This window comes from Alnus glutinosa, chromosome 14, assembly GCF_958979055.1.
Source record: "Alnus glutinosa chromosome 14, dhAlnGlut1.1, whole genome shotgun sequence".
Lineage (NCBI taxonomy): Eukaryota > Viridiplantae > Streptophyta > Magnoliopsida > Fagales > Betulaceae > Alnus > Alnus glutinosa.
The window spans coordinates 10,727,287-10,740,489 of NC_084899.1; the positions used below are offsets into that span (position 1 = coordinate 10,727,287).

At 34.2% G+C, this 13,203-nt stretch overlaps 1 long non-coding RNA gene across 7 annotated transcripts; it reads right to left on the reverse strand.

The window, feature by feature from the left end:
* Positions 1 to 1,241: 1,241 nt before the first annotated feature.
* Positions 1,242 to 12,745, reverse strand: LOC133857018 (uncharacterized). Of its 7 annotated transcripts, XR_009898283.1 has the most exons (12): positions 12,280 to 12,745; positions 10,229 to 10,328; positions 9,468 to 9,576; positions 4,184 to 4,225; positions 4,004 to 4,064; positions 3,769 to 3,891; positions 3,587 to 3,661; positions 3,338 to 3,433; positions 3,154 to 3,218; positions 2,924 to 3,012; positions 2,763 to 2,821; positions 1,242 to 2,081 (listed from the first exon to the last, which is right to left on the reverse strand). It is a non-coding gene; the product is annotated as an uncharacterized LOC133857018 (long non-coding RNA). The 7 variants fall into 7 exon arrangements; XR_009898282.1 differs by having other exon boundaries at positions 4,004 to 4,225; positions 10,279 to 10,328; XR_009898284.1 differs by having other exon boundaries at positions 3,174 to 3,218; positions 4,004 to 4,225.
* Positions 12,746 to 13,203: the final 458 nt, after the last annotated feature.

Here is a 13,203-nt window from a genome sequence, read left to right on the forward strand (position 1 = left end):
ATCATCTTAGAATATTTAATGAAATCAAAGACTTGGATTAAATTTAATTTAAAAAAAAAAAAATTGTTAAAAAGTGTGGTTTTGATCCATTTTGGCTAAGTAATGCGCCTTAGAACGTGTTTTAGAGCTGGGTAGTATTTTACGTTATAGGCCCAAATAAGGGTATTTTGGGTCCAAGCGGACTATTCTTAGTCTTTTTCCCAATAAGAATAAAGCTAGAATTAAAACTAGAAAAGAGAATGAAATAAAAGACTTTTTCTTAAATTGGATTAAAAAAATATGGTTTAAAGAACCATAAGGTTATACATTAGGCTTGTTTAAAATATTTAAGAATATGGGAAAAAGTCAATATAATTTAAAACCCCCTCCTAACTAGGATTTTTGTGTTTAGCTTAAGGCTGACATAACATAACATCATTGGTTCAGGTGTAGGGCAATTTGAGTTAGCCTAACCAGCTACTACATTAACAAGTAATCCCCACCCACCCACTAATCTATTTAAAGGTTTTATTTTTCAGTCTCTTGAAAATGCTCTTACAAGTTTCACGTGATTATTTGGAGTAATTCTAGACGTTATACCCATATCCTTCTTGTGTCCTTCCAAAACTGATGTGACTTTTAAATTCACAATTTGATCATAGAGAAATGTTAGAGCTCTTCTTCTGGTGTCTATCTAGAATGATATAAATGTAATAAAAAAAATTAAAAAAATTACATACATGTCATTCAGAAGGACATAGATGTAATTTTTTTATTACATTTATGTCATTTCAGATAAACACCAAAAGAACACCAAAAGAAACTCTAGCATTCCTCTCGATTATTTGTCATAATTCTCTAATTGTCTCACATAAAGTTTTAAATGTTCTATAATTTGTTTACAGGCTATGGAAGTGAATATATGGTTTAAAAGAGATTGTCACGCATTGTTCGGTAATTATGCTTGAAATCCAAAGATAATAATGTAAATGGAGCATCGAAAGAGAACATTTTATCAAATGTTATGAAATGAGGATGCAAGTTAAATATATTTCCAAATAAATGTGACGTAAATTGTGGGGATGAGCTTGCATATTCGTTGAGAGTAGAAATTGATGGCTTTTTCGTTTCTTTTGGGTGTGTATAAAAAGTGTATCAAAGTCAGACAAAGAGTGTATTAACTGGGAAGACAATAATGTATTTCACTCAAATGCTTATCAAGGAACATATTTTCTGGGCATGGTTTAAAAGGCTCACAACAATTGTAATACCACCATAAAGGTAGAAAGGATGAAACTAAGAGTTGATTGGTAATACATATTTACCATTTATTTTGATTACTAATTACAGGTTCAAGATTAGCCAAATGACATTCAAAAGAGATGCAGAGAAGTTAGGCGTCAATTGCTGCCCGTTTGCACCAATTATACCAATTAACTACATCCTTATTTGCTGTACTAGTGACTAGTTATTTAGGATTTCATTGACCACTTTCAGGTTCATCTTCAACAACGTTTCACCACTTTTAAGACAGACATCAATTGACTCTTCCATCTTCCACTTGGTGTTCATGGCGTTCTCCTGTGTGAACAAGCTTGATGAGGACACCGGCTTGCTGACAGAAAAGTCAGACAAAAGTGCTCTTTCTCGGCCATTGGATCGCTCAGAGGTGGTGGCTCTATTCCTATGAGGGGTAGCTTGATTACTCTTCTTCAAGCATGTGGAAGCTAACTAACATACGATACAATTTCACTTCACGGCACGGCCCAAAAAAAAAAAAAAAAGAGCTTCGGTCCGTGGGCCTTCCTACGCTGACGAATGCCTCCTTTCTCTTCTCTGAACTCTACAACAAACAAGTGGGAGAGGCAGGATTCGAACATACGTAGAAAAACTTCAATAGATTTACAGTCTGTCGCTTTTAACCACTCGGCCAATATCCCCCTCCCAAGCCGAGGCCCCCCTCAATGGGTTCTAAGAAGGAGGGTGGCACCCTGAATCAATCAAAAAGCTTGTTGATTTGATTGAAGAGAACTAATACTACCTATTAGCTTAGCTAAAATCAAAGGCTTCGGTTTACTTTGAAGAACACTTCTGAAATAGTCCTGCAAAATCAAGGCAGCCTTCATTAGTATGGTACTGAAGCCCAAGGCATTAGATTCTTTTCAGATCCCTATTAATCAGCAGAAAAATAATTCATCCATGCAAGTTTATAACTGTTTACAACATGAATTAACGTTCTCGGACATTACTAAGAGGAACAATGGATATTATAGCAATCTTATCACTACAAAATAAGGTTGCACTACATGAGAAATGAAGCGTATAGATGGAGTAGAAACCATTCTACCAAACAAATTCAGAAAGGGCCAAAAAAAAAAAAAAAACAAAGTAAAAATCCATATCTCTCATGATAGGGTCGTCACGATTCATTTAATTGATTCAGTTGGAACTTCCAATAACAGAGTTCAACAGATTCTCTATGCACCATTATAATGCACTACATTCAACATCATGTCCAATCATAAACCTTAGCACTAACATGTGCTTTGTCCTAGTTATCACCCATGCCTAAAGGGGTTCACCAAGCATTTATAATGAGGCTCTAAGAACAGTAATGAAATTGAGTGATTTTGAAAATGAATTAATAACCACAACATGAAATAAAGTCAATGCAAATACATAAATTATCGTTTTCTAAATAGCATAATATATCCCCAACTAGTCAAGTAAACTAAAATGGAAGAGAGGTTTGTTTTTTGGTTTTCCTCTTATTCATTACTTACATTGGCAGACTTTGAACCCAAAAAGTGTATGACCCTCCGAGATCAATTCCTTCCACAACCTGTTAGAAGTAAGGATTCATGGTTATAACCACAAAGACTTTAAAAACTAGCCTAAGGGAAGTAAAACTAGATTCTAGATAAGAGAAAGAACGCATAGTTACATTGTAGTAATGAGTAATAAATTCATCATCTTTTTTACGTTCAACTTCTAAATCTTCGACACTGAAATCATTTTGAGATGGTGTGGCAACTACATAAAGTACAATAAAAGCTTGATATTAGATAAAAATGAAAACATAATAACATAAGACTTTTGCCTTTTTGCTTGAGCTCCGTTAATGTCGCTGTAACCCACTCAAAGAATATTAAAAAGGAAAAAAAAAATATTTACTTTCATAGGAGAGTTTTGACCTTCATCTTTGCTTATAATTTGATCCAATTACCTTCAATATGCTCCTGCAAACCAAAAGTATAACATGATATTAACTCATTAAAAAGTCTATCTTTAAAGAAAAAAGAAAATAACTAAGATCAATAAAAAGAAACTCATTCAAAAAAGACATGTTCAACTTTACCACGGATTTGCATTCGACTTCATTCAGGATATCAATCAACTGGAATTTGTCTATTGTGCGCTGGTGAAGCCATCCCAGAATGGCGTTCCTTATATCCTATATCACAATAAATTTATTCAAAATTGTACCACAAGAGTAGTTTTGTCCTATAATACAAATGAAAGAAAAACTATTTTGTATCAACGCCATAATTTGAATTTAAAATTATTGCAAAGCAAGTGAACAAATTGAGTTACAGTAGCATTGTACCTTTCCTTTAAAAATCTTACAGGGTCCAAATTTAAGTCTACGAATGCAAATACCCAGAGCATAATAGCTCAAAGCCTACAAAGGTAAGAATGTAAACAATAATTAGGTATATGCAACAGGTAATAGATTTCCCTAAGTGTTTATCTTTTGTATAAATTTCCCCTTTATGTTATTCATCTCACCCGCATTGTTACATCATAAATTCCAAACGGCATTTGGCCTCGAAAATAAACGGAAGATAAAGGATGGGACTTGATCATCAAATCTTCTGATGAACATGATTTAAATAAATCATTTGGAAGCAACTGCGAGAAAGAATGGTACCCACAGTAAATATTGACGATGTCAAAAATGATCTACATTTCCAATGTTTAGTATTTTCAAAAAGACAACTAGCACTATATTCTAAATGCATACCATTGATTTTTTTTTGGGTGCAACCGTCACTCCCACCAAAGCCTCCTAACCGGCTAGCTCTCTTCTTCATACATATTAGATTAATTGATAATTTTACAAAATAAATAACAATATGGGACCTATTTATAGATATGAAATTTCAAGAAGCTAAAAAAAGGGATACACATCAGTTATACATACCTCAATCTCAGTATCAAATTGCAAGTACATTAGGAGAGTCTGCTGAATAAATCAAACATTAATGTTAAAAAGGAGCTTAAAACTATAATGTGTGGCAAATTGATTTCCATAATAAATTTTTGAACTTACCAAGATAGGAATACGTTGCAGGCGATCAAAAAATATCAATCAACTTATGGATGCCCTCATCCTCTTGATCCTCTATATCTTCAACGGTAGCATTTGAGACTTTTTTGTTGGCAAAAGTATTTATTGGCACTACACCAAGACAAAATAATTTTCACTTGAAAATCCCTACTCTTTCGCTAGTTTTTTTGGAAAAAAAAAAAGGCGAAAGATTATGGCAAGCATACTCGAATATCCTTCGAGTATTCGCACTCCATTCATCGTAGAAATCTCAAAGATGATTTGCTTTGGAATCCTCTCCTTATTAAATGTTGTGAAAAGAACACAATAAATTAAACTGTTTTTAAGAACAAATTTGTACAACCTTATCTAATATCAAATCAATAAAAACACAAAACTGTACTTTATTTGGAAAAAAAAAAAAGTTATCTTATTGTACTCATTAATCCAGCTCATAATTTTTTGTGCGCCTCCATCTTGATTTGAGAAGATCTACTTATGTCGCCCTTCAGAACGCATGTTTATCTTAAACAAATAAGGCTTAGAGGGTCCAATCATTGACCCCAAGTGATGTGACACAACTTCAAATCTAAATACATGTCAAAAATATTTGTTTTCTTCCTCTTCACATATTCCACCAAATAGTTGGCCACTAGATTTCACTATCGGGACCTCCAATAAACTTGAATACAATTCAGATCAGTGATATTCTTACACTAATCAAGAATATCTTGTAATTCCGTTTGCCTTACTTCGTGTGGCAAAATATTGTATACAAGCTTTTATTTCATGACAATATTATCAAGTTCATCTACACCGGGCAACTATCCTCTGTCCTGCAACTCAAATAAAGCTAACTCTAGTGTTGCTACATCAACCTCGACTATATTGAAACTTTAACTTTTTCCCCTATTGCGATTTTCATTTTTTAAAACTTTTCACACCGCAAAAGATGTACCCCACGGTGGTCAAATAGGACATATCCCAAGAAAGTGTTCTTGTAAATGACTATTTACAAGAACTCCACTATATAGGATATGTCCTATTTGACCACCGTGGGGTACATCTTTTGTGGCGTGCAAAAGTTTTAAAATTAAAAATCGCGTTAGGAAAAAAAGTCAAAGTTCCAATATAGTGGAAGCTGAGGTAACAGCACTGGAGTTAGCTTTATTTGAGTTGCGGGACAGAAGATGGCTGCCCAGGGTAGATGAACTTGATAATATTGTCTTGAAACAAAAGCTTGTACACAATATTCTGCCACACGAAGTAAGACAAACGGAATTACAAGACATTCTTGATCGGTGTAAGGAAATCACTTATCTAAATTGTATCCAAGTTCATTGGAGGCCCTGACAATCAAATCTAGTGGCCAACTATTTGGTGGAATATGTGAAGAGGAACAAAACATATATTTTTGACACGGATTTCAATTTGAAGTTGTGTCACATCACTTGGGGTCAATGTTTAGGCCCTCTAAGCCTTATTTGTCTAAGACAAAAATACGTTCAGAAGGGCGACATAAGTAGGTCTTCTTAGATCATAGAAAAGTCAAAGGAGTTCAGATGCAATGATGGCAAGAGCTTTTTATATTTGAAAATTGGATTTGGAAGAAGAGATTAATAATTTCGGATGCTTCACGAGGTCAGAGTTCTTCCCAACCTTAGTTTTATTGCTGATTCGTATTTTGAGGTCCTATGGGAAATTATGAGAGTTTTGTCAGAATTGAGAAATTCTATGGCTCGAATACTAAAAACAGTTTTTTTTTTTTTTTTTTTCACGGCATTTAGTAAGAAAAGGATTCCAAAGCAAATCATCTTTGACATTTCTACGATGAATGGAGTGCAAATACTAGAAAGATATTCGAGTATGCTTCCCATAATCTTTCGTCTTTTCTTTTTTTAACTAGCGAAAGAGTAAGGATTTTTAAATGAAAATTATTTTGTCTTGGTGCAATGTTAACAAATACTTTTGCCAACAAAAAAGTCTCAAATGCTACCGTCAAAGATATAAAGGATCAAGAGGATGAGGGCATCCATAAGTAGATTGATATTTTTGATCACCGGCAACATATTCCTATCCGGGTAAGCTCAAAAATTTATTACAAAAATCAATTCGCCACACATTATAGTTTTTAGCCCATTTTTAACATTAATGTTTGATTTATTCAACAGACTCTCCTAATGTACGCGCAAATTGATGCTGAGATTAAGGTATGTATAACTGATGTGTATCCATTTTTTTAACTTCTTGAAATTTCATGTCTATAAATAGGTCCCATATTGTTATTTATTTTGTAAAATTATCAATTACTAAATTAGCCTTAGGTTTTACTTTCACACCTCTTTCTTTTCCTTTCCGCCTCAGCCGTCAACACCCTTTTGCTCTCTCTCTTTCTCTGTTTCTCAATTTCTTTTCTAATTTTCTTCAATTCTTCATTTCTTCTCAGATATTCCTCTTCTTGTACTTGTTCTTGTTGTTGGTGGCGGTGGCATTCTTGTCCTTGGGTTCGTCCAGCACTTCCAAATTTGCCATTGGGGTCAAGATGTCAAGTTGCAGACTGAGTTCTGAATTTTTTTGCTCAAGCTGGTCTCTGTGAGGGGCACCGTCTCAGTTTGCACGCCATTGACACAGCTTGCAACTCCGTACTGGGAATTCAGTATCAAACAGAACATGAATTTAAAGGTTGCAACTTTTTTATTTTGTTTGTAGTTTTGTATCACTATTTTGAGTTATTCTTTTTGTTCTACAAGTCTATTTCCATTCTCCCCTGCACCTTTTTTTTTTTTTTTTCTTTCTGTGATTAAGACATACGGAATTTGTTATTCTCACATACATACACATGGCCAAGCAATTTTGACTGATAGGTGATCAGCCACCGCCTTAAGTGAATTTGATTGTGTAGCTTCATGAACTTAACGGAAATGGGCTTAATCAAAACTAAAATGATGAAGCTGCTATTGATGGTCTTAGTCATATAGATTAATTTGTGGCCCAAAAACCCAATATTTTAAAATTTCAATACCCGGTTCGGATAACCGAAAACAAACCGGTAACCGTTGATTATTACATACCCGATTAACTGGCTACCTGATTACCGAAAACGGTTGGCGATTTTGGCCAACTAGGTTTTCACCCCTATTTGGCTCTTGAGCCTTTTCGATGTGCGCTCGAGCCCTTGTTAATGCGTTCGAGCCCTTTGAGGTGCACTCGAGCATTTTGCCTTGCAGAATGTTGAATTTGCTTTTGAAGCTTAAAATCTAAATATTTACTTGTGTTTTTCCTTAGAAACCTAAGAATGCTTAAAACATAAAAACAACACAAAACATTATATTACAATGAAACTAATGGGCTAACATATGAGAGTTAAGGGGCTTGAACGTGCAATATTCAACGCTAATTAGGGTGGCTTAGGGGTAGTTCGGGGGTGGTTCAGTAGTGGTCCAAGGGTAACTCGGTGGTGGTCCAGAATGATTTTGTACTGATTTAGGGATGGCTCAGTTGTGGTTCGACGATGATACGAGGTGGCTTGGTGGTGGTCTGGCGGTGGACTAACGATTTGAGAAGGAAAAACTCTTAACTCTAAAAATAATTTACAAAATTTTAAAACATAAATCATTTTGCGAAACTAAATAAACTTTTTTGGTCAAACCAAAAATATTTTCGATCGCACCAAACACCTAAAAATACAGAAAAACATTTTTCTGAAAATATTTTACGCTGAAACATACTCATCCTTAGATTCTAAATACTTAATAGTTTTGGAGCAAGAAAATTAGTACAAAAAAGGAAATGACAAAGAGCTAAAGACTTGGATAGCATAGAGAATGACCAATTCTTGCTTTCTAATAAAAGCACTAGTAACAGTTTTTGTTAATTATTTTTCAAAAAAAAAACGATTGCACCAAACACCTAAAAATACATAAAAACAATTTTCTGAAAATATGTTACGCTGAAACAAACTCAGCCTTAGATTCTTAATACTTATTACTTTTGGAGCAAGAAAATTAGTGCAAAAAAGGAAATGACAAAGAGCTAAAGACTTGGATAGAATAGAAAATGAAAATGACCAATTCCTGCTTTCTAATAAAAGCACTAGTAGCAATTTTCTTAATTTTTTTTTTTTGAAAAAAAAAAATTAAGGAATCAAACTATTTTTTGCTTTTCTATTCAAATAAACTCCCCAATAACTTTTTTTTTTTGTCATTTCCTTATACCATTTAAATATTTTTTAAATTAAATGTTAGGGAAAATAGAGAAAGAATAGAAAACCATTTGACTATTCACGCCGGGTGATGTGGCACACCCACATAATATTTTTTTTTTCTAAAAAAAAATTAAACCCTGAAACTTTTTGAAAATAACGCTTGCTCAAAATTGACTACCCCTAAAACCTTTTCAGCTTTATGATATTTTCCCCCCAAAATTTCCCACCCCCTCCTCGCTCATTCCGCCCAATGTTTCGTCCACAGCCCAAATGCTCGCAGGTGCCATCGGTGTCGTTGTCGACACTCTACTTGGGACTCATAGGGGGATTTTAGTTTCGTTATTTGGGTGTAAGTGCAATACAGGATACTGTATGCATTTTTTGAATTCTAATTTTAATTACTAGACAAAAGTGTTTGATGGGTTTGAGTTACGCTTGCTGGTTATCCCATGCTTCATTAATTTTTTGAACTTTGATTCACCAGGATTCAAATTCTGCTTTATCTTAAGAAGAACCCATTTATTGGATTTAATTTAGATATCTTTGTGTAATTGCATTTTTGATTTCGTATGTGTTTGTTTATTTGTTATCATTTAATTTTACTTACTAAAAAAGGGGTTTGATGGGTTTGAGCTATTCATGCTTGTGGCCTATTAAATATTTGTGTTTAACTTACAAAAAAAATATTTGTGTTTAGGCCTGACTTCATACTTTGATTTTTTTATTGCACATTTAAGAATCGATTTTAAGGTTTATAAAGAAAGTGAGATCTTATTAGCTAATTTTAAAATGTTGGGTCCACTGTCTGTAATACTAGCTTATTCTATGTTTTATAAGTTAACCTAGGCACAGAGTTTTAAACTTGGCTTTGACCGCAAAATGAGGGTAGTTCTAGCAATCAGACCTTGACATTAGAACACAACCACAATCCACTCAAAAGGTGCGTCAACATACCTGACAAAATTGTCATGAATTGGTCGTTTCCATCAGTTAGCCCCCGCATTTATCGCCAATCAAAGCAAAGATATCTTCAACAGAAAATATAATTTTCTTGTGTGCATATCTGAATGAACATCAACAAAGTTCCATCAACTTTTCACATGTAATTCCATAGAGAATAATTGAATTTGAAAAGAAAAAGGCTCAGCGCAAAGAAGAAAAAGAAAATTACTTTGGCACGACAATCTTATTGACTTACCTTCCTAACACCAACTCTCAATATCGAAAACCTAAGCTTCGCCAAATTCGAAGCCAGGTTTTCAATATGACTAACACTACATTAATTGTCTTCTCATTCTCAAAAGAGGTAAAAACCTAACTGGTCAGGTCGGTACCCACCCATACATTTTTGCCTAGCATGTTGTCTCTCTCTCTCCCTCTCTCGCCCCTCCCCCTTCAACCTTAATATTAAGCTTTATACAAGTATCTACATTATTGTATTCTATTAAATTAAATAGATCAAAATCAACCTCTTGATCTCATTATGTATCACAACATCCAAAATGTATAGTGCTAAATCTTTTCTCCACTAAGCCATCATCAAATCCTTGATCTCAACACCCTAGAACTAATAGAAAGAATATACATCAAACAAGAGGCAGATCAAACATTTAGACCTCAAAATACGAACAAAACCAAATGAAAATGCAGAGAAAACACCTAGGAAAATTGGCTTAGCTTTGAGCACGAAAAGAGGGTAGTTCTAGCAGTCATACTTAGACATTAGAACACAAAAACAATCAACTCAAAAGCTGTATCAATAGACCTGACAAAATTGTCACGAATTTGTAGTTTCGATCGGTCAGCCCCTCCAGCCTGAATCATAAAAAGAAACAAAAAGAACATAAATTAGCATTGACCACCGTAGATATAACGACCCGCTTTTTACAAAAAGGCGCAAGTAAAAATTTCGATTTTCACATATCGTTATGACATCAACAACGACGTCATCAGAGTATAAATTGACAACGGAATACATTTTTTTCTTTAAAAACTATTACACGTCAGAACTGACTGAATTACCTCATTATATTAAAATACAAACCATTAGTTCTAATACAATCAAATATACTATATGTGTCATATGAGACACTTAATAATAATACAAAGGTCTCATTCATAAACCTAACGATCCTAATGACTCCGTCCTTCGTCCTGACCTGCATAAACTTGCATGTGATTGTGGTTAACAGCACAATCTCATACTGTCGGAACAGTAAGTCAACTGCATCCCATAATACAACATATTGATACATTTAACAATACACAATACTATAACATGATGTATGATGGATTCATATGCAGAGTCTTTTTGACACTTCTCATATCGTGAACTGCAACCATTCTTTTTTCTTTATTGAATACCGGGGACTTTAACCCTCCTTTTGATACCGGAGACTTTTAACCCTCCTCTTGTTACCGTGGACTTTAACCCTCCTTTTGATACCGTGGACTTTAACCATCCTTTTGATTCTTTCATTCATCCCTTAGGACTCAAAACTTTCAATTCTTCTTATTAACAGATTCATATCTCATGACAGTATAATATGCAATGCCATTTATATCACATACCAACCATAATATAATCAACATCACTACATAATCAAACAAACCAATCACACAGTCAAACAAACCACATTCCTAGTAAGTGTTCTAGAAAACACTTACTTACACATATGCCTAAACTTAAACAATTGCATACCATCAAACAAACCAGTCACATAATCAAACAGACTAACATCACCACTTAATCAAACAACCACATTCCTAGCAAGTATTCTATGAAACACTTACCTACACGTATGCCTAAACCTAGACAATTACATACCATTAAACAAACCCATATATCATCATATTAAAAGACTCAGTATCATTCTCAGTGAGTGGAATACTCACAGTTATTCCCGCAGTTTCTTAACTCATTATCTGCAATAAATACATATACGTATATAGGCTATTAATATCATTATTCATAAATCTTAATTATATTCAAATAATTAGGTACCATTATCTCTTAAAGATCATTATATTAATTATCATTTTTCCATAAAACATTAAAACTTATTTAATAATACTCGAGTCTTTTCCCCTAAGAGAATTACTTTTAAAAACACCAACTTAACATCGAATCTTAAATAAACATAACCTTATTAGTTAATAAAAACACTCAATAAATACCCCAAGAGAAAACACCCAATCGGCCAAGACTCAATCCAAATCGTCTCTGATCTGGTTACTAAAATACAAATACACTCAAATACCCATTCGGCTATTCTAACCCCAAAAATCAGAATACCCATCAACAAAGGACAGTATTTCAGCCAAGATCAACAAACAGGAACCACAATAATCACATCTCAGTCGACCAAGAATCCAAGACACCCAACCAACTACAATAATTCCTCAAATCATCAACACTGCACACTGATCAAATAGCACAATATCCATATATACATATTCAATCGGCCAGCACCCATGGAAACCCACAATCAATCAACCAAACCATAGGGTTTAACATAATCTAAAACAGGGACCCAACATCCATATACACCACCACTGACCGACACACACAAGCACTCACTGGCCGGAACAACACACACGGATCAGCCGTCCAAAACAGAGAACACAGCCAACATCAACTCAGAGAACCCATATTCGGCCAACACACATACACGAATTTCTACCCAAAAATACATCAACAAGAAGTCCATCAATCAAACTAATTAACAATCAATTAAATTAACCCTAAAATACAAGATTCGCTCACCATAAGGATTTCCACAGAAAATCCCCGGAAATCGCCTCTGATTCCGCCGGAAAAGTCGCCGGATTTCGGTTCAGGTCACCGATCATGGAGGATCGGGTTTGGGTCTCACGGGTTCTCGGGTCTTCCTGGATCGGGTTACCTCCGGTTATCTTCCTCGGGTCCTCGGGTTACGGGTTCGCCGGAATCGCCACTGGAATCGCGCCTCCGGTGACCCATGGAGGATCGGGTCTTCCTCTGCTCCGTTCGGTCTCTCCCTCTCCGACTCACTCTCGATCTCTCTCTCCCTCTCTCTCGGTTTCTCCCTCTATCACTCGATTCCGATCCCTCTCTCTCCGTCTTACTCTCTCTCGATCTCATCTCCCTCTCACTCGGTCTGTGTATACGGGCGAGAAAAAGAAGAACAGAGAAGAAGAATTAGAAAGAAGAAGAAAGAAAAGGAAAGAGGTAGAAAATAATGAAGAAGAGGAAGAGTGTGAACGGGAAGGGAGGGGTTTAGTTTTTATAAAAATAATAAGAATTTTTTTTTTTTACCATTAAGTTTAATAAAATATCTTTTTATATTTCTTAAAAATGTCTTTAGATACTTTATCTGGAGATATCTTAAATATTAGGTCTTTATCATTATGTATAATTTATTAAGATAATAAATTAAGTCAATTTTGAGTTTAATTCGTTTCATTGTTAATATTATTATCTCAATAATATTATAATACCTTAAATATATATATTAAATATATAGATTAGACAATAATATCAATTAGTTCACTGAATAATTCAGTCTGTCTATTTATTAATCCTGTAATATTATTAGAGTCTAATAATATTATTCTTCATTTATAAAATCATGGTTTATAAATAATAAGATCAATAAATATATATTTTTATAAATATTAATGTATTCCTTATTATTTATCGGGGATTAAA